Below are 21,243 nucleotides of genomic sequence, written 5' to 3'. Positions count from 1 at the left end.
GTTCCTCTAATGAACAGGAAAAGATCAAAATGTCATCCAAATAAATCCAGACTGAAATGCCTATCAAATCACTGAAGATGTTATCCATGAACCGCTGGAAAACAGCTGGGGCATTGCACAGACCAAAAGGTATAACCCTGTACTCATAATGGCCAAAAGGTGTTTTAAATGCTGTCTTCCATTTGTCCCCATTCTTAATTCGAACCAGATGATAGGCTCCTCGTAAGTCTAGCTTGGTAAAAATCCGGGCAGTGTGGAGGGTCTCCAGGATACTGTGAATCAACAGCAATGGATATCAGTCCTTTGTGGTCATATCGTTCAATTTCCGGTAAGCAACACAGGGTCTCAAGGTTCCTTCCTTCTTCTTAACGAAGAACAAAGGGAATCCTGCAGGTGACTTTGAAGGCACTATGTATCCCTTTCTTAAGCATTCCGACAAATAGTCCTGTAACACTTGTCTCTCGTCCTGGGTTAAGGCATACAGTTTCCCGTGGGGAATCACAAAGCCTGGCAACAAATCTATGGCACAATCAAAAGAACGATGAGGGGGCAATGGTATATCCCCTGGCTCAGAGAATACATGTTCAAAATCGGCATACACTTGTGGAACTTGGGAAATGGAACTAAGACTAGACCCTTTGCCAAGGGATTCCAAGGAAGTCGAGGTAACATGAGTTTGAGCTGGCATGCTGCAATTCTGAGACCAAAAGGCGGAGGAAAATGACAGAGTGTGACTTTCCCAATTGATGACTGGATTGTGATGTTGAAGCCAAGGTAATCCCAAGACCAATTTGTAAGTAGGAGACTTAATCACGTCTAAGGCAATATTCTCCAGGTGTTTGGCAATCCGAAGTGCCAGACCCACAGTGTGCAGACGGACGGGTCCGGAAGACAAAGGAGTCCCATCGATGACATCTACGGGTAGAGCTGTGAGTCTGCAAAGGAGCGGTATCTTGTTGATGGTAGCGAATGCTTCATCGATGTAATTACCTGATGCCCCACTATCCAACAATCCGTATACTTCCAGGGTGTTGTCTGGCAATTGTAGTTGGATCTTCAAGGTCAGTAAGATGGCTGGTTGCATGGGGTGGAGCACAGAACAAGATGTGGAAAGGTCTGAAAAAGGGAGGGGACCTGTCCTTGCCCTTCCATTACACAACAGGTCCTCTAGTTTTCCGCCTTCTTCTTCTGAGGGCATAAAGGACATGTACCCAAGTAATGCCCAGCAGCCCCACAATAAAGACACAGGCGTAACGTTCTTCTTTGTCTCCTCTCCTCCTCCGATAAAGGACCCCTCATGGCCTCAATTGCATAGGCTCTGTTCCAGACTCCGTGGAACCAAACAATCCGGCAGGTACACTGGTCATTCTGGGGTTAAACCTCTCAAACCAACGTCTTTCTGCCCTTCGTTCCGCTAGTCTTTGGTCTACCTGGAGCAGCTGTTCGATAAGGCGTTGGAGGGTCTCCGGCTCAGGGATACGGAGTAACTCGTCCTAGTACTCCTCTCTCAGACCTCGGCGAAACAGAGTCTTCTGCGTGATTTCTGGCCATTGTGAGTCGGTTGCCAGTTGGCGGAAACGACTTATGTATGTTATTATGTTGGCGTTTCCCTGTTTCATATCCATCAATTGGTTCTGCGCTGCTGAGGCCAGGTTGGGCGTTTGGAAAACCTCCAGGAAAGCCTTCTCAAAGGCTACAAAATCATTCAATATGGGACTATTGATAGACATCAAAGGTGTTGCCCAGGCGAGAGCATTCCCAGTTAAATTACCCAGGATGTATCCAATCTTGGCCTTGTCATTGTTAAAATGAGTTGATCTGAAAGGAAATGGATCCGACAATGATTACAAACTTGATTGGAGTTGTATGCGCTAATGAACCTTCAGCTTGTGAGGCACTCATTGTCCCCTGTGTTACCATTTGGAGTAATGCTTGATTCTCCTGGTGTAGTGCAGTCATCTCTGCTCTGAGAGCTTGTAACTCATTTTGCAATTCTTGATTGTCCTCCATCTCCAGATCCGAAGGCAGGCGTCTCAATCTGTTAAGGTGAGTATCACAAGAGTGTTGTGTACCTGTTGTTTGGTTGCAGATCTTCATGTGGCAGCCAGACTGACAACTTTTTCCAGACGAGCGTATGACGCGGGGTACCGGCCCTTCCACAACCCAAGATTGGTAGTGGGTGGAAGATGGACCGACTCCCAACGTCACGGAACGCTCCCTACTGATTTGCGTGATGTCAGGACAGTGCAAGCACTGGCAGGAGAGGTGGATGTTCCGTAGTCCTTCAGTCTGATGAAGATTGCCAGAGGGTGGTGTCAAGAAGAGCGAGTCTGGGAAGCAATGAAGCTGATGCAGAGAATGGCCAAAGATCCAGTGCTGACCAGGGGTAACTGGCAGGAAGATGACTGAAGCAGATCCACTACTGTCCACAGAGGCTAAATGGCAGTGCAGGCAATTGGTAGCAGAAGAGGAGATGTCAGGTCAGACTGAGGCAACAACAGAGGGTCCAAAAGAGTTCAGGGCTGAGCAGGTAGGAAGGCTCAGGCAGGAGGAAGTGTAACTGACTCAGGAAATGGGAACAAACTCTAGGCGGAAAATGGGAACCACCGAACAGAGAGGGGAACAACCCCAGGAAAGTAAGCCTAAGAGCAGGAACCCAGAACAGCTGAGAAGGAGAACCCCCCAGGAAGGCAAGGCAAGGCCAGGTAAGACAGGAGGCCCGGGAGACCCACAAGGAAGGGAGAGCAGGACCAAACCAGGAACCAGGCAGGGGCTAGGGCATAGGACCAGGAACAAAAACAGGAACGGGCTCGGGAGCCGAGCAAGCGGGCAACACGATCCGAAGCAAACGCGTTGAGACACGACTCTCTCCCAATCTCTGCTCCTCTTATGGGCCGCCAGCACCTGAGAGACTTGAGATGCAAGCCGCCTCGTTGCCTGGTGCTGGTGAGCCCAAAACGAGGCTTGGAAAGCAAGCCTTAGCAGTGGCGAGGGCCCAATCTACTGCGCATGCGCGGAACCGTGACTGCGGTCGCCCGCGCATGCGCAGAGGCACACCAACACGGACCGCCGACACTCTCCCAGCGGCGGATCCCCATGTGCGGAAGCGCGGATAGATCCGCCAAGAGGAAGAGGGGCGAACTGGCGCTGAGAATCCCGGTCTCCAGGTAAGTGGCGTGACACTATGACCCCTCCTAGGAAGACCCGGGGCCCCAGGTTTCCAAGGACCCGACTATAGAATTCACGCACAAGGCGGGAAGCGTGCACAACATGCTGATGCGTTTCCCAAGTGCGATCACAAGCCGGGTACTCCTTCCAGTCCACCAAAAAGTGGAGCAACCCCCACAGAAGCGGGCATCACAGATCTCCTGAACCTCATATTTGGGGACACCTTGCACTAGGACTGAAGCCGTACGAGGACAAGAACGACCATAGGTGTCGTTGACATAGGGCTTCAAAAGAGAGACATGAAAAACTGGGTGTACATGCCAGGAATGAGGAAGCTGGATAGGTCTGCCAAGAGGAAGAGGGGCGAACTGGCGCAGAGAATCCCCGTCTCTGGGTAAGTGGCTTGACAGAGTATAGATACTTGGGGGTACTTATCAATAATTCTGAAACAGAAGTTCAGTATTAAGAGAATCTAAATGTAAAAATAGCAACAGCAGCCTCACAGGGACTGCTACTGCATAACAGATTTGGGAGATTTTCATTTGAACCTATTTTGTCATTTTATAATAGAAAAGTAGTACAATCCACATTGTATGGGGTGGACACAATGTTGTTTTTGAATAAGTGGGACTGGAACAGACTAGAGAGCCTATTCTGGTAAAAAAAAAAAGGTCCTGGTTATTCCCAGGGGGTCATCAATTCAAGTTATAGGACATAAATTAGGTCAACTTTCCTTCGGAGTGAGATCAAGGTGCAACATTTTGAGTTTTTTTTAGAAAGATATTTTTAGATCAGATCTAGCCACGATCTTAAAGCATCCCAAATCAGGTCTATCTTCAAAGTGAGATGTGGGCCTGACCTGGTTAAATGAAGCAGGTGCATCAGTTGAAATGCTGTTAGACAGACCAGAAAAAGCAAAACAACATGTTATGGAAAGCAGATTGTTGCAATACGATTGCTGACTGTCATAAATGAAAGTGTTTCAAAAATCATCTATACGAAATAAGAGCATTACATTCAGTACACAAATATTTGGCCAGATTTCTGTGTTTCATAAAACGTTGTGCATTTTTAAAGATGCAAATAAATCTCTGGCAAACTAAAGAAATCATAGCCACAAAATTAAAATTAGGCGAAGAAGCCAAGAAATATTGTTTCTGCAACGCAGAAACAGAGGCTCTAAAGCATGTAATTCTGTCATGTGTGAAATGGTCTGAGGTGAGAGAACTGAGGATGATAAAAAATTTCAAGAATTTTAGGAATATTTCAGTGTGGTCACTAATTTTTTCAGGTAATTATGTACCATTGGCTTTAGAATTATGTACCATTGACTATAAGATTTTTACAAGACATTAACATTCAATGTACTTAGTCAACTTCTTTGATTAAGTTAATTGAAGTAAAATATACCAATGGGTTTCATTCACTGTATCTCAAGATAAAAAAAGAATCATGTTTAATGTGAACCACAGGACCTAGGGCCCTTTAAGACGACGTAGCAACACTTAGAGATGGATGGGGATGCTCAAACATCAATAATCAAACTGACTCAGGAAGTTGGCAAAACTTAGGACTGTTTTATTAGCAACGATCTAAAACAGGGAGTTACAAAGGACATCAACGGACGTTGCACAGTACGATTTCAATGCATTTCATAAAAAACAACATTCTTATACAATAAATGTGTCACTACTGACATCATACGATGTGGCAAACTAAGAAAACCTACTTGGGGATGTGATAGGCTTAACGGGAACATCTAGGTATACATTCCATACTGATGCGGGTTGTGATTAGGTCTCTAACATCAGGTGGACAACTAAGCCCTCCTCTAGTGCACGTCATCTTCATTGTCACAAAATACACGACAATCTATTGGCTACACAAACTATAGGGCTCTTTGATACTTGGCCATTTATAATTGGTTTGCCCGCTTGTTCCCTTCTAGAAGATTCCACTTGCTAGCAGCATGCAAGCTGGTTACCCCAGGTGCTAGGAGGGTTGACCTGATCATGCCTCCCCACCCAATGAGCTAAATATCTATCATCAATCCTGTGGTCTGCGATTCAATTAGGCTTTGAACTTGGCATTGTAGAAGCTCACTGTGCCTGAGAATAAAAGTGAGTGTGGCAGGGTCTCATCTTCTGGTTTCGGTGTAGCTCGACCAAAAGTCTATTTTCTTCTGACCATGTGACTGGAGACCACTTTTTGAGCTCCTTTGTTGTATTTTATACCATTTAATGATGAACTATTGACTTAGTGTTTTTCCGTTCCACCTCAAACAGAAGTTTGTTTCTTTCTCATATTCATGTAGCTTCTTGACAGACAACCAGGCTCACAGTGGCCTCAACTCTTGGTGCTGGGCCAGCAAGCCTTTCTTGAATTCTCCTTTGCCATTACCTATTTTCCAACTGCGCCACAATCAAGCCCTTTCCATTCACAGGGTTCAAGAAGGCTGAAGTGCATTGTGGAAATCCAGATTCTATATATTCCTATGTATATACATTGGCACATCGCCACAATCTATCCACCACGTACCAAGCCTCAGGATTACTTTCACTACTTGCGTTTCAGCATCTGTAAAAGTGTAAAATGACATTGAATTTTCTTCAATGTTTCTTTGCACGAGCATCTTCATTTCGATTCCAACATGTTGCTTAACTTCGACACCTCCTCTGCAGATCTTATAGAATGCTTAGGTTCCTCTTTCATTTTGTCTTTTTTTAGGTTAGTCAGGTCTGCTTTTCATGATGTCACCAGTCCTCTTTCTTATTCATTTTCATACTTCTTCTGGGATTCTGTCCAGAAGCCATAATTTCTTTGTGAATGCATATAAGGTTTTCTCATTGGATACCTTGTCTCAAGAATTCTTTGCAGTATAGGCATCCTCACTGGTACTGCACGTGTCGCAATTTCCGGTTCCCAACATATAGGCAACATGGGGCAGGAGCTTCTGGTAGGGGCATTTGGCTGTTCCTCTACAAATGTATGTTTCATTTATGTATTTAAATGTGTTTATGTTTTTTTTATTGAGTGCAAATGGTTAAATTAGTCTTTCACACTACAGATAATCATTAAAAATAGAAACAAATATAAAAGTACATATTGCACATATAAAATATCACTTCCAAACAACTCATTGTATGTGTTGTACATAAAAGAAACAACAGTAACATAGATTGCTCTATCACATAACCTGGTTTTCACATTTTTCAAAATGTGACAGGCCCCAGCAGTAAGAACAAGGCATTCAGCCCTATACAGTAGGCTCCAGAATTGATCAAATCTTATGTTTCTATACTTAACATATCCCTTGTCGTACAAATATCACAGTTTAGAACATTGGGTCAGGATGTGCCGTGCAGTATCAATTGTTTATCCACATAACCTACAAGTTCTCATCCCTCGAGGCATTGCTGCCCAGGCCCCGCTATAAGCCAAGACGATTAAAATGTCAAATCTTAAGTAAAGTATGAAGTGTATGAGTCCAGGAGAATGATACTTGTAAGATAGCTACACAGGCTATCCACAGGGAGGCCTTGGTGAGTGTATTGCACATAGCTAGGTCATAAGGCCAATAAATCAGTAGCCAGTGCACGATCATAGTCTAGCGTATTATACTCAATTTCTTAGCTAGATGGAATTCAATCATCGACTTAGGGACTGCACTCAGTCTAATGACCAAGAAATGAGACTATATATATATATATTTTTTGTTTTCATCACACAAATCCACATACTCCTGGTCACTCTCCTTGAATGTTGTACTGTAATGTTCAAGAGGCTTGGCTCAAGAAATGCTTGCAAGGCAATCTTAGCCCACAGCGTACAAACAGCAAGTTTCCACAGAAAGGTCAATGATTGTATTCCAAGTTCAAGTCTTATTGCCTGTACTGGAACTGGACAAGGTAGGCCCAGCAAACAGATACTTCCCTGTTTGCTGGGCCTACCTTGTCCTTTCACCTCTAGCCATACCAGCCATACCACAGATATCTCTGGAAGTACCTCCAGGTCATACATTATCCCTGGTATAATTGATTGCTTATAAACATTCAGCTTGGCCTCCATACACCCCCTGCCCAGGCTATTGACAATATTCCGAAGAATGAGCGATTTAGTCCATGCCTTGCTGAAGGCAATCTCTCCCACGTGGGACTGGTCTTTCGAAGCCTTAACTTTCATGCCCAAGTACTTATATTTGGCAACTTGTCGCAAGGGCTCGCCATCTATTTTTTTTCCAGACAAAAGTCGTGACACCATACGCTCGCCTCCCAATAGTCATAGTTTTTGTCTTGGTAACATTTACCTTAAGGTCATTTTGCCTTGCATAGACAGTTAGTGCATCCAAAAGCGCTGTAGTTTGTATTATTTTATTCTCTGGGCCTCATTCCGAGGTGGGCACAAAGGGATACCAGGCAGCGTTAAGGACATCGGTGCCGGTAATCACTTTGCACCCTATTCCGAGGTCCCTTAGCGGGTCCTGCAATGGGCGCCTGGTTTTAGCAGGCGCCCTTAGCGGGAGCCGCTAAGGGACCAGAGAGCTAATAGCGGTACCGCAAATTGCGGTACCGTTATTAGCTACTTCCCCATTCCCATTGAGCCCTATGGGGCCTCAAATGGGAATGGGGAATGGATTTTTCAATGGGGACTTACCGGTCCCTCCAGGGTCGGACTGGAACGGTAAGTCCCCATTGAACCAGGTCGGACCCGCACCTAGTATGGGAGGTAGTCATGGCTCAAATAGCGCCATGACTACCTCCATACTCAGAATGAGGCCCTCTGTCTGCTTGTTGAAAGGTTTTGAACTGAACCAAACAATACAAACATTTTTTTAAAAAATGCAGTTGCAAAAGATGTGTAGAACACTGTAGGTGTCAGTTTGTGTGAGGAGGTCCAATATGTTGGCAGTACATGTAAGTAGCTGCCAGCCAATGTGAGAAGGTGCAGAATGTTGCAATACATGGCATTTGATAGCAGTGGTTAAACAAAGCATAAACTTATTGAGATGCTAATTACAGGGTAAGTGGCAGCAACCCTGTACATATATTTACAAAGGCGTAGATATTGTTGAATATGCAAATACAAATCTTGGAGAGTTTCACAGTCGTTTTTTATGTAGGAGGCTTTGAATGACAGGAAACATGTACTCTGAGAGTTGATATGTACATCTGCAGTGTTGAACTGAGATGACAGGGTTACATGTAGAGTTTTTTTAATGTGATTGGTGGATGGATGCTTGTCTGTTTGAAAGTAGCCAATGAGGGAGTGTTACAAACATAAAAGCAAACATTGTAGAAAGGCTGACTTGTGCGACTATGTCCGCAGACCCACACATGCCATCCGGGTCTTTTAAGGATGCTCTGTAGAGATCATGACCAGTCACAAATGTCCACGGGCATTGGGGGATTAGTCAATGAGGTAGTGTGGTTGTGGAGGAGGAGTTGAAGTGTACAGGGGCATAGAGTAGCAAGTGTTTTCTTTCACGTGTGAAGTGGTAGAAGGATGGCTTTGGCTATGTTATGTTATGTTAACAGAATTTGTATAGCGCACGTTGACCCCAAAAAGGCATCTTTATGTTAGGACATTAACAGAGGCAAGCAACCTTCCAGCATAGAATAGCTGAGTTTTAAGGACTCAACAAAATTGCAAGTAGTTCTCAATGCCTCTGAGGGCGAACAGGAGACCATTACAAAGTTTCACAGCTACAACTGAGAAAGAACACCCTCCTACCCCAGTCAGCCGGAAGTTCTGGCTGACCACTAGGCCAGCCTGGCCTGAACAAAGGCTCCGGCCAGGTATATAAGGCTGGAATTTATCTTGCATGTGCCCCTTGGACTTGGTACACCCAGTGGCCATAAAGATTGGGTCTGGAGAGAAGCCGCAGACACGGGACCCACCACCACAACCTCTGTCTTGTCCCCATTGAGCTACAGCCAGTTGTTGCTCATCCATCCATTCATGGCCACCAGGCACCCACATAGGAGTGCCAACACCTTGGTGTGATCAAGATCTAACCAAACCAGAATCTGGGTGTCGTCAGCATATGAGTAGCACTGGAGGCCATGGGAGCAATTGAGACAAGTAAGATGTTAAAAACATGGGGAGCCTTGAGGAACACCAAAGGAAAGTGAATGAGAAGCAGACAGAAACAGGGAAAGAGAAAGTGATTGACCCCTGTCAGTCGGGAAGGATGTGAACCAAACAAGGACAGGGCCGGAGAGACTGACTGCGGCCAGCTGGATAGCAGGATTGAGTTGTCGACGGTGTCGAATGCTGCAGATAGGTCTAGAAGTATAAGGGCTCCCACTCCACCGTGTGCAACAAGCAAGGCCAGATCATCTATCACTGACAATTGCATACTCTTGGTTCCATTCCCTGGTCAGAAACCTGACAAAGAGGGATCAAGACCAATAGAAGTTTCAAGGAATGATGAAAAAAGGGAAGAAACCAAAGACTCCAAGAGTTCCATAAGAAATGGAAAAAGAGAGCTAGAATGGTAATTGGCCAGGACCAAAGGATACAGTGTGGGTTCTTTAGTAAGACAAAGAACTGTGGCTTGTTTAAGATCCCCAGAAATTTCACCTGATTAACAGGAGGCATTAACTGCACTGGTCACCAAGGAAATCATACCAGGTAGGATCTCCTTGAGTACTCCCAAGGGAATAGGATCAGGGGGCGTGGCAGATTTAAGTTGGCAGACAGACCTAGCCACTGCCTTAGCAGAGAACTCTGGAAAGTGGAATGAAGAGTGGATGAGCCCCATCACAGTCTCAGCTGGACAAAGGTCGATGGACTTATGGGCATTCAGTTGTGTATGGTCCCAAATGATAGCTACTTTGGTGATAAAGAACTCCACTAAGGGTTCGCATAGGATTTGAGTGGGAGGAATGCTAGGAGTGCAGCAGGCCGTGGAGGAGAAAAATGCCAATAATACAAATAGCTCCTTGGACTGATTAAGAGCTGACTTTGCCTTGCTTGTAAAGAAAGTCTGCTTAGCCAACTTAATGGCAGTGATAGTCCCTGGTAGGAGAACGGAAAGATGTTCTCTCTGACACTCCATTAGACAGCAACCACTTACGCTCCCCCTGCCTCAGTTCTAGGCAAGATGTTTTCAGCTCAGCTGAGAACCATGGTTCAGATGGGTGATTTCGTGGGCAAGTATGCTTAAGTGGGGCAGCCAGGTTGGCTGCATCTGGAAATGTCTGCACTAGGAAAATTAGATCTATTGTAAGAGCTACCATCTGGCTGCGGTCAGCAGTCTGCCAGTTGCATTTGAGGGTGGCCACTGGGTGGGGTTCCACTAGGGCTGTAGTTCCCTGTATCAAACAAGGGATCAGATAATAATCAGATTAAAGCACTGGCCTAACAGGCACAATCTAAGGGCTGCGGTCTGCAGAAAATAGGATCCCCCCTAGCTGGTGTGTGGATTCATGTCCTAGCTGATTCAGCCCAAGGTCGGTCAGAGACTCAAAGAACTGGGCTAGCCCTGGTGCCTGGGGGCAGATATACCCGATGTTAAAGTCTCCCAGTACCAAGTGATTAGAACATTTAATTAACAAAGCTGAGACTATATGCACAAAGGATCGAGAAAGTCAGAGTAGGGACCCGGAGGGCAATAGATAATCAACAAGTCAAGAGAGCATGCAGCAGAAATTTGAAAGTGCCCCATTAGAGCTTCCATGTTTAAGCTGTGAGACATTCTAATTCTAGAGAAAAGGAGTGAGGATTTGAAAATGACCACCACTCCAGCACTCGGGTGGAGGGCTGCCCTATCCAAGTGGATGATATTATACTCTAGAGGCAGGGTGGCAGTCAGTCTGAGAGATGAGCATTCTATGAGCCAGGTCTCTGTAAGAACCAGGACATCAGGCGAACGCTCTACCAGAAACTCATGTATGAAAGAAGCATGAGCCACAAGGGAGTACATATTTAATAGAACAGCAATAATTATTATATTGTCCCGGGGGAGCAAGATGAAGAGTATCATTGCGAGTCAACCCATCCGGCACATCCTTAGCCTGGACTTCACTTTGGTGTGACTTTGGTGCGGGAGGCAAGCTCACACTGTGCTCAACAGCTGCGCTGTCAGTGGATATAGCCAATGAATAGGCACATGGTATTACCTTAGCCAATCCACTTGCTCTGACAAAGAGCAGTGAAGACAGACTGGTAATGTCTATGACTGAAGTAAGAAATTAAGATGTATGGCAAACAATGAGCCGAGCCTCAGGTTGTCCTGAGGCCAGGCACCCTCAACTAGGGGAGTCTGGCAATACAAGCAATCAATAATAAATGGTCAGTATAATTGCAAAAATTAATTAAAACAATAAAGTAAAACGTTGAGTGCGTGGAGGTGAGGGGTGCCCAGTCACACCATCCGGCCCGGTTAGAAGCCCAAAGCCTAAAAGGAAAAGAAATATTGATAAGGCTAGGCTAAGCTGTGAAAACAAAATAGCATTAAAATAAATAAAACAGACCCAGAGGGCCATACCCATACCATATGTGTCCCTATGAAGAAGCAGAGTTTGTGGATTGTGGGAGATTCATGGATACATTGGTTGAAGGTTGACACTGAGCACTGTGGCATCTCTACTAATCTTAGATTAGAAGAGTTGGCGGTCTCTTGGTTTGGAGTTCGAGGATTAAACTGGGTGGTATTATTACTGTTGTACGAGAATATGGTTCGGTTTAAACATCCAGACATCATTATAGTACATTGTGGAGGCAACAGTTTGGGGCAGGTGACTTGAGTATCATTGCAGTTTGACATGAATTATACATTCAAAATACTAATTGAATTGTTTCCAGCCTCAAAGATTTTTTTCCCACACTTAAAGGCAAATGTTGAAAGGTTTACACTTGTCTTGTCCACAAATTGAAAAAGCCAGGCAGAATGTGAATAAAGCTGTATGTGTTTTTACACTATGTAGGAATGGCATCTTTCCACAATGCGAATGTAAAGTTTGAGGGTGTAAAGATTTTTTGAAGAGATGGTGTACATTTAATAAATGTTGGAAATTAGAATTTTCTTTCAAATGTTCAGTATGCCTTGAAACAGTTTTTGTGAGAAAAATGAAAATGGAACATGTAAAATATGTAGCAATGTATCTGTTAGTAGGTATAGTATATAAAGCCAAAAGCACAAAAACAGTTTGAAGCAGTTTTATTAAAAGTTATAAATTAGTACTGTAAGGAAGGCATGGTACTAAACCGTAAAACAGACATAAATGACTACAGTTCAAGGGTGTTTATTGATCCTAAATCTAAAAATGGGAGCAAGCTACGACCATCAAATAATAATAACGCAGTCCTAGTCGAGTCTGTCAAAATAAAAGGGCCTATGCTAATAGACCTATTGCCAATCCTTAATTTTAAATACAAATAGTGTGGAACAATGTTATGTAAAATGAAAAGTGTTCAAGAAATGATATCTCAGGATATTCAAGCTGTTTGCCTCCCTTCCCCACATTTTCAGAACAGGACAAGGCTGCACACTTGAGCTTAGCACAGTCACTGGCTTCTCTAGCACAAAGATGTTGTTCAAATCTCAGTATCAGGGTGTTGTATGTCAATGTCTCCTTGCCATTCAAAGTCTCTTACTTCAGAGGGCCTTATACAACAAACATTCAAACGTTCCTTTCTACACTGGATTTTTATGTACAGCTTCTTGGGTGATTCTCAACTCACCCCAGGCCCCACTCCATTGGCATCAGACCCACTTTAACATAAAGTTTTCACTTGATCTCCCAATGTAGAGCTCAGATCAAATCCATGTACTTTTTAAAAACGTTCTCTACTTCATCAAATTCAAAGACTTACGATTTTGACTTTACCTGTCGCAGGACCACTTTGATTCACCTTTAATTGTTCTCTCTCAATTGTTCTCCCTCCGCCGGGCTTGGACCAACTTTATTTACTTTTCTCACTTCTTAGAGAGCTACGTTACAGAGACCTTTGATTGCACACCCACGAGGTGCAAGACCACTGTGTCAAAGGTATTGTAGCTTGCTTTAAAGTTCAATCACTCATCAGCAGTTTAACGTCATTTGCATCTCTTATCACACGCGCTTTAACAATGTTTGTTCCAGCACTCGCCATACAATGTTGCAGCTTGAAACCTTGTCTTCAACACAGACAAGTCTTGTATTGGTCTCCTCAACTCACCGGCTGTGCTGATTTCACTGCGGCTGCTTTCTTGGAGCCAAGGACGGTACCACAGTGGCTGCCGATTCTCCCTGCCTTGATTACTGATGCGGGAGGGCCCTCGCTATCTCAGACATACAATACAGGATTCTTCAGCTTGGTTTTCTGGTCTCACGCTTTCTCTCGAGGTTTCATGAAAGTAACAGTTCCTTGTCAAAAAGGTCAAGGGAACTTTCTTCCTTGCGCCTCTCTTCTGTTTCACTGTCTTTCTCCACCCGTTAAACTACCATCTTGGAACTGCTGTTTCCTTGTGTGCTTTGCATCGCTCAGACTGTGCTCTTGTGCTCTGCCTTTTGTTCATGTGAGGAAGTGCAATGGAAGTCAGGTGTGTGTGATGATCAGTAATTGCCTTACCTCGCCTGATCATTGTATTGGGACACGTCATGTACATGGCTCTGGTGTTAGTCTGTTTTCCCTTAGAGTGGGCTGTCAGTGAGAAAGTGTTCATATTGTAAAAGGGGGTATAGCTCCTAAACACCCTACCTGGTAGGATGGGGTAAAGATGTTACAAGGAAGGGCATACCGCGTCTCACCATCCGGTGTCCCAATCCCACTCCTGAAGACCCCTCACCTAGGCGATCCTCCCGCACTCATCCACCCCCAGGAACAGGATCCAAAAGCAATGGCTGTGTCCTGGCCACCTGGATGACAGATCTCCGAGCATTAGTGGGTGAGACACCTTCTGCTGCTCTAGTGCAGCAATTGTTAGTATAGTACATTAAAACTAAAAACATAAAGGAAAGGTTCTTTGATTTGTAATGTCATCTTTGATGTCCTAGTTGTTAGTCTTAGCAGTGCACAGTGGTGGCATGAGCTATGGTTGCTTAACTTACCATAATTGGCGAATTGTCTGTGGTTTTCCGGTTTTACTTGTAACTATAATGTTCCTTCAACACATTTTTTGCACCGAATTTCATAGGTTTGTATTATTGCAACTTAACCATAAAGTCTCTTTAACTAAGTTTTTCACTGAATTTCATAGGTTTTTACCAGTGCACCCATTATTTGCTACCAGTTCCTTATATTGTACTCACCTGCAATGTAGCAGCTCCATAGTCCATGGACAGTACCAAAGTTTGCAGACATCAGATAGTATTCACAAAGCCCAGAGGCACAGAGGATGACAAAAAATGTTCTACCCTTCAACCATCAAACACATATATATATATAAAAAACATTACTTCTATTTACTACACCCAAATATTTCTTTTTTGTACAAAAGCGTCATTTGAAAATGTAGGAATTATTTTTTCATTTAGCACACAATATAATGGAATGCACCAAGGACAAAGCATAACTGTACACCTCATATTATCACTTCAGAATAACTCTTCATAGAGACTCACAAATGCCAGGCGCTCATTCCAAAACAACCTCTTACCAAATACTGAGTAGACTGTATTAATTTCTCTATTATTACTGTTTTCATTATATAAACATTTCTTATATGCAAAAGCACTCTTTATTTATTTTCACAGAAATGGCAAACACACTTGAGTGGTTAGAAGAAAAATTTACAAAAGCTTCCATCTTCTCTAACTGCTTCTCCATCTCCTATCATTCATCTCTCACTAAGACTTGCAGGAAGAATCTCAAGAAGGACACACTGGCCTACCTGACAACTATGCCAGAGAGACTCTTACCAACATCAACTGTGTTGTTCCCTCTCCAGGCCTATGGATTCTCCATATGGCCATTCTGCTCTCTCCTTACACTTCCCCTCACATAAATGAAGGCACCCACTGGGAGGCCCTTTGTAAGGATTTATCATTTAGTATTTTATATTGTTCTTTCTGTAATGCGTCTTGTACACATGTTCACTTGTTATCTTACTGTCTGCGTTCCATCTGCACAAGCTCCTGCATCTATTGAGTTTGTGAAGATGGAACACAGGGCGATTGTCAGTTGATGAGAGCAGTGCTGGTGGGCCTGCAGAAATAAACGTAAGCTTGTTACCTTATCCTTGGCTGGGTTTATCTTTCTGTCCTACATTGGCAACAAGGATCCTCCACCATTGCAGCGGGCCCCTCCACATGCCGGACGAGAGCAGGGTGCACTGAGAGTAAGGAAACATCTCCCTGATCACTGCGTGGACCTACGCGCGTCTGCAGCATCAGTCGAGGGCAGATTGCTGCTCTGCCTACTGGCGTCGCAGCGGCCGCATAGCTCTCCTCTAGCCACTCTGCCTCAGCCCCAGGCGTGGAAGTGGCCAACTCCCACACTCTCTAGCCGCTCCAACTCAGCCCCATGCGTAGAAGCGGCCTCCCCCTCGTTCTTTTTTTGTTTTTTCCCTCTTCACAAATTCGGAGAGTCGAGCCACTCCTTCCCCATTGCCACAGCAACCGGTGTGCAAGCGTCGGAAAATAACAGAGGAAACTACCGAGTTGTAAATAATAGAGGGGCAGCCTTCGATCACAGTTAGGGAGTGGACACAGCAAATAACAATGTGATTCCAAGAAGTGCCATGCCACTTTTGATAGAAAGACATCAACTTTGGACATTACAGGCAAAAGCATTTAAAAGAAATGTGAAACATTCTGACAAGCTGCATTCGGGAGTGCACTGTAGAAATCACACATACACGGCTGTGAGCTTTGACAGAGTTCACAGTATATATCCACCATGGCAGCGGCAAGCATGCCCCCCCCCAGCCTTCGTGTCGGAACCAGGTACTCCAATTCTAAGATCGGACAGGTGGATAAGACTTTTTGACACGTACTTGATAGATATTGGAGGAGATAAATTCACTCCTGCAAGAAAGGAGGCGATTTTTTTACACAACCTAGGAGCAGAAGGGCGAAGTGTCTTTGACGGGTTATCTGACCCCCGCTGATGGAGGACAAGGTGATGAAGACCAATTCACGTTAGCCATTAGAAAATTGCAAGCACATTTGAACCAAAGAAGAATATCACTTTTGAAAGACACAGATTCTTCTCTAGAAACCAAGAGTCATGTGAGCTAATAGAGGCATTTGTTGCACTGTTACGCACTCTGAGCCACTCCTGCGATTTTGGGCCTTTGACCAACTCTCTGATCCGTGATCAATTGGTGCACTGTACCAACAATAATAGGATACAAGAGAAGTTGTTGTCTAAAGACCTTCCTTCCAGTTGAAGTAGCCAGAAGCATGGAGGAAACAACTAAGTATATGGCCAGCATGAAGTTGGACAAGAATCACAACGAAGTGGCAGCGATCAAAAATGGCAGGAGACAAAATTCGACCAAGGGCATAAAATGCTTTAAGTGCGGTAGCAACCGTCATGTTTTGTCCAATCCATTCTGTCCTGCGAGAAACGCGAATTGCCTCAAATGCAAAAGAAAATGGCATTTCATAGTTTCATAGTATATTGATATACATATAGCAAAACAAATGCTTTATATAACATGATTTCCACATCACACATCACATTACAGTTCTATACAGTTCTATACAACATATTAAAATATTAAAAACAGTTAAAAGCAATCTCATCACATAATTTGTTACATATGTTTTGCCATCAGTGCATCGCGGACTCATTCAATGTAATGTAAAATCAATACAATCTTTTTGTAGAATGTCACCATAAAATATATTAAATTTATATCATTACCACTCATAAATAATGACCATAATAACTCACATTTCTTCAAGCTCAATAGTGTTGTTGTATGCCTTCATATGCTTATATCTCAGAGCATATGGCTATCACATACAATTAGTAGATGATACAGCGTCTCAATAACATCATTACCGCATAGACAACAATATCGCCTAGCATGTGGGATCCCCAAAAAAGTGCCTTTTATTTCCAGTGCCTCAGATATGTTAAACTTCAGTAGCAGATATTGCCGTACTATTTGTGGACTAGGGTAAGCATTGATGTAACCCGGAAGCGCACATCTCGATGTGCGTTTTCGACAATATATCCCACTGTTAGTTTTTGTAGAGAGATTGATTAGCTGTTGTTCATAGCTAACTTCTTTCAATGCATTTTATATCATAGACTTCATGGTATGATACTCATTTGGCCATATGTTGGAAATTATCTAACCCACTTGCTATGTAGCATTTCCAATTTACCCATTATACCAGATAAGGCTCTTCCTTCGAGGCTCAAATATGCAGATACATAGGCACCTGTAATTGTATCAGTTTCAAGTCTTTTCAACTTCTCGAAATTCGACACACAATGATTAACAAATACATGAGACATTCCTACCAGGTCAGATTCTAAGTACAGGTATTCCACGCTTACACTCTGGGGTAAGCGGAGCAATTTACGGAACAAACGGGCTTCAAATCGCTCAACCAGTTTGATTAGGTTATGCCCCCATATAATGATAGCGTACAATAGTATTGCCCTTATCTTTGCAATATAGATAGTCAATACCGCTGATACTGAGTAGCCACTATTTCATCCAATGATGATGCTCAAAGCATTAGTAGAGACCATGCACCGAGCCTGGAGTGCAGACTGAGGTATTTGTAGGATGTTACTTATTCTAATACTTTTCCGTTCAGTGTATATGCATACTTTTTCTGACAATGTTTTTTGTGAAGACCATCACTCTGCTCGTATCGATATTAGTCAGCAGTCCATTGTCGACGCAATATCTGCTTAGTGCATCCAGCATTAGCTGGAGACCTGCGGGTGTATAGTCAAGCAGGTTGAGATCATCGGCATGCGCCAACCATCCAATGATTACATCAGAGATTTTCACAGGATTTGCTGCAGCAAGGCGAAAAGCCAATTGCATATCCGTGAGGTACAGGTTGAATAGTACCCCGGCGACCATGCGCCCCTGTTTAACACCACTAGATGTCATCATGGAGGCAGACAATCTGCCAACAGCATTTAGGCAAATCCACACTGTGGTGTCGGTGTGCAACAACATCAACATCCTCAGGAGACCCGGTGGGATACCCCAATCAGACAGCTTCTTCCAAAGCCGATTTCTCTGCACGGTATCGAACATTGCAGAGAAGTCGATATGTGCATAATACACATCAAGATCGCGCCTAGTCCACAAATGTGCAACCGCAGTGGACAATAACAGAAGCCCATGCATAGTTCCAATAGGACTCGTGCGAATATCTTCGATGAGGTGTCGAGCATTGCAAGCATCCGAAAATTACTAGGACAATCCCAGGCACCTTTTTATGGACTGTCAGTATATGACTAGATTGCCACTATTGAGGTATCGCTCCAGATGTGCCTATTTGGGTGAACAATCGATGTAAGGCTGTGGCCCATAGCTCAGGTTGCTTTTTTATTGGTAAATTACACACGCCATCAGGCCCTGCAGCTCTTGACTTTTTTAACTTAGAGATGATCGCTATTATATCCAATATAGTTGCTTGACAAACCCATGGCTCAACAGGGGTTGCGAGTATGTCATTGTACGGGGTAACCAGTCCCAAAGTACTGCCAATGTGGCTGCACCATTGAGCTTCGGTTATGCAATTAATGGATAGTGGGTGTGTTTTTGAGTGTTGAAGGAGTTGTCATATGCCGACAGAATCACCAGTCCTGGCCTTCTCGGCGATCTCCTGCCATAGACGGGCTCCACATGCTAACCTATGTTGTGTTAACCATTTTTTATAGTTCCTTTTCACTGTCTTAATTGGGGAAGAGACTCCCTCTGATGTGGGGCAGGTAGCATTCTCTGTTAAAACCATATGAATCTCAATTCGCATCCTTTTTTTTGCCTCATTGATTGCTGCATCAAAGCCGACACGTCGCCTGGTTGGCATATTTGATTGTTCTATAGTACCAGTATATGTACGTTTTTCTATTACTTCTTTTTTTATTGCCAACATGATGTTAGAAAAGTTAGACAGTGTATCGATGGCGACATTATCCCCATCATACTCTGTCTGTATAAAACGGGGTAATAATGCAGATGCAACATTATTGGCTTTGTCACTGTTTCGCGGGTGCCAATGAATGCGATTCCCACCCTCATTAAGTGATAATTGCCCATTTTCGTCATGATCGGTTACGGTGTCCATTAGCCTGGGTAACATTAGGAGCCAGCACATAGGGACATGATCACTTTCGTATCTAGCAACTATACTCATATCTTTTATGTAGGCTATCCCACTAATATTAGAGAAAGCATAATCAATGGTAGATGCTGATCGACCCTCGACTCTGGTGAAAGCCATGTGGGGAACACCAGGTGTTGAAAGGGGCCCCTAGGGGTCCCTCGTGCTATAGAAACAAGGCAATGACCATACACGAAAAGATGCGCCAGACGAGGTTTCAAAATCCCAATGCTAGGGTTTATTGCAAGCAAAAGATAGTATCAATTGGTCAATTCTGATCTCACGCCCCGCAACGTGAGTTTCCTAGACCTCGAGGGACGCAAGAGAGCGAATTACGTACATCAGTTACATATATACCAAATGCATATCATACAATCAGCAAAGTCATGTTCAACACCCCTCTTTATTAAGTTCCTTTGAACTCGGGATGACGATGGACATATCCGACGAGTATGACGATCATAATGCTTTTGATGTCTATTCTAGTAACAATGTGCAATTTAGAAAGTGCGGAGGGATCTTTTAGAACACGGTGGTTCTGTTCTTGGAAGCAATCTGCACACGGGGGAAGAGCCACATTCCAAGCTTTACTATCTATGAGGTACTATTCGTGTCCTGGGAGCCGACACGTTCTAAGGGGTTTTGCGAAGGGGGGCCGTAAGAGAAGCATAATTCAAGCCTTTAAATGTATTATTCTAACATATTCTACCATCGTACGAGACTGGCTGGCAGCTGTGAAGTGATTAAATGCCCTCCAGATTCCTCCCAAGGCTACAGAGAGGGAGCGTGGGCATTCCTTTCTGGGCTACTCATGAGAAGTTCAGCAAACTCTTCAGTCCCCCGACCTTGTCCTTTCATATTCAGACAACAATGTTAACAGTTGAGCAGAGTAAGCAGAATCCGCAAGAATTGCAAGCTGCAAAGCAGTTTTTAGACAGAAAGCAATGAGCAATGGTTAACAAGCAAAATGGCGATTCTGTTACGTTTAAAATGGCCGCTTGTTGGTCAAGCATAACAGTCTATATTTCTATAATTCGGTGCATAAAACGGTTGGCCCACGGCCATCAAGTACGTCTATCATTCAAATGAAGGGTATTCATTTTTCCAGATTGACAGTGTGATACCATTCAATGTCACTATCCCATGCATGGCTAGCATAGAGTGCCACTTAGCACCCTGCTGATTAATCTTCAGCACGGGCACAGATGAGGATGCAAAGTTACAAATGTGTTCATCCACCAAAGGGAGATTTCCAATAAGCACGTTAAAATCACCGACTATCCACACAGGTAAAACCTGGTTGTATTGCAATAGTACAGTGTTAACAGTCCTGATGTTCACATGTGACATTGCCATGTTTGGTGGGTCATACACATTTATTAATATGATGTCTATTGTTGACAGTTATATGCGAGTGACTAAAATGTACTCAGAGGACAGTTTTAGTTTTACAATCCGCCAAGGTGGTAGGATGGATACCAGGAGGTACCCTTTCGGGCGACCCAAAAGACCTCTGGTGTCCTTCTGGTGTACAGTACTTCTGCCATCCAATTGTACTTCAGCCAACAGCCATGTTTCTTGCAATGCAACCACGCTGAAGATGTCCATCTTACTCACTAGACCATCGTTCTCAAATAGGCGGGTATGCCCTCTAGTATTCCAGGAGTAGAGCATATCCACCCTATTACATCACTGACACTCAGCACTAAAGTGAGGCTTGAATGCCACAGGTAGCCACTGCCAGTAACCATCAAGACTTTGATTGGTTTGTGGTATTGTAGATGGTTCAGTCGTTTCCAGTGGCGCACCCCTCGGCCTGTTACACACTCCATCAGTTATC

The sequence above is a fragment of the Ambystoma mexicanum genome, chromosome 10, assembly GCF_040938575.1.
Source record: "Ambystoma mexicanum isolate Mex_15411 chromosome 10, UKY_AmexF1_1, whole genome shotgun sequence".
In the NCBI taxonomy this organism is placed as follows: Eukaryota; Metazoa; Chordata; class Amphibia; order Caudata; family Ambystomatidae; genus Ambystoma; species Ambystoma mexicanum.
This window is presented reverse-complemented; position numbering follows the sequence as displayed.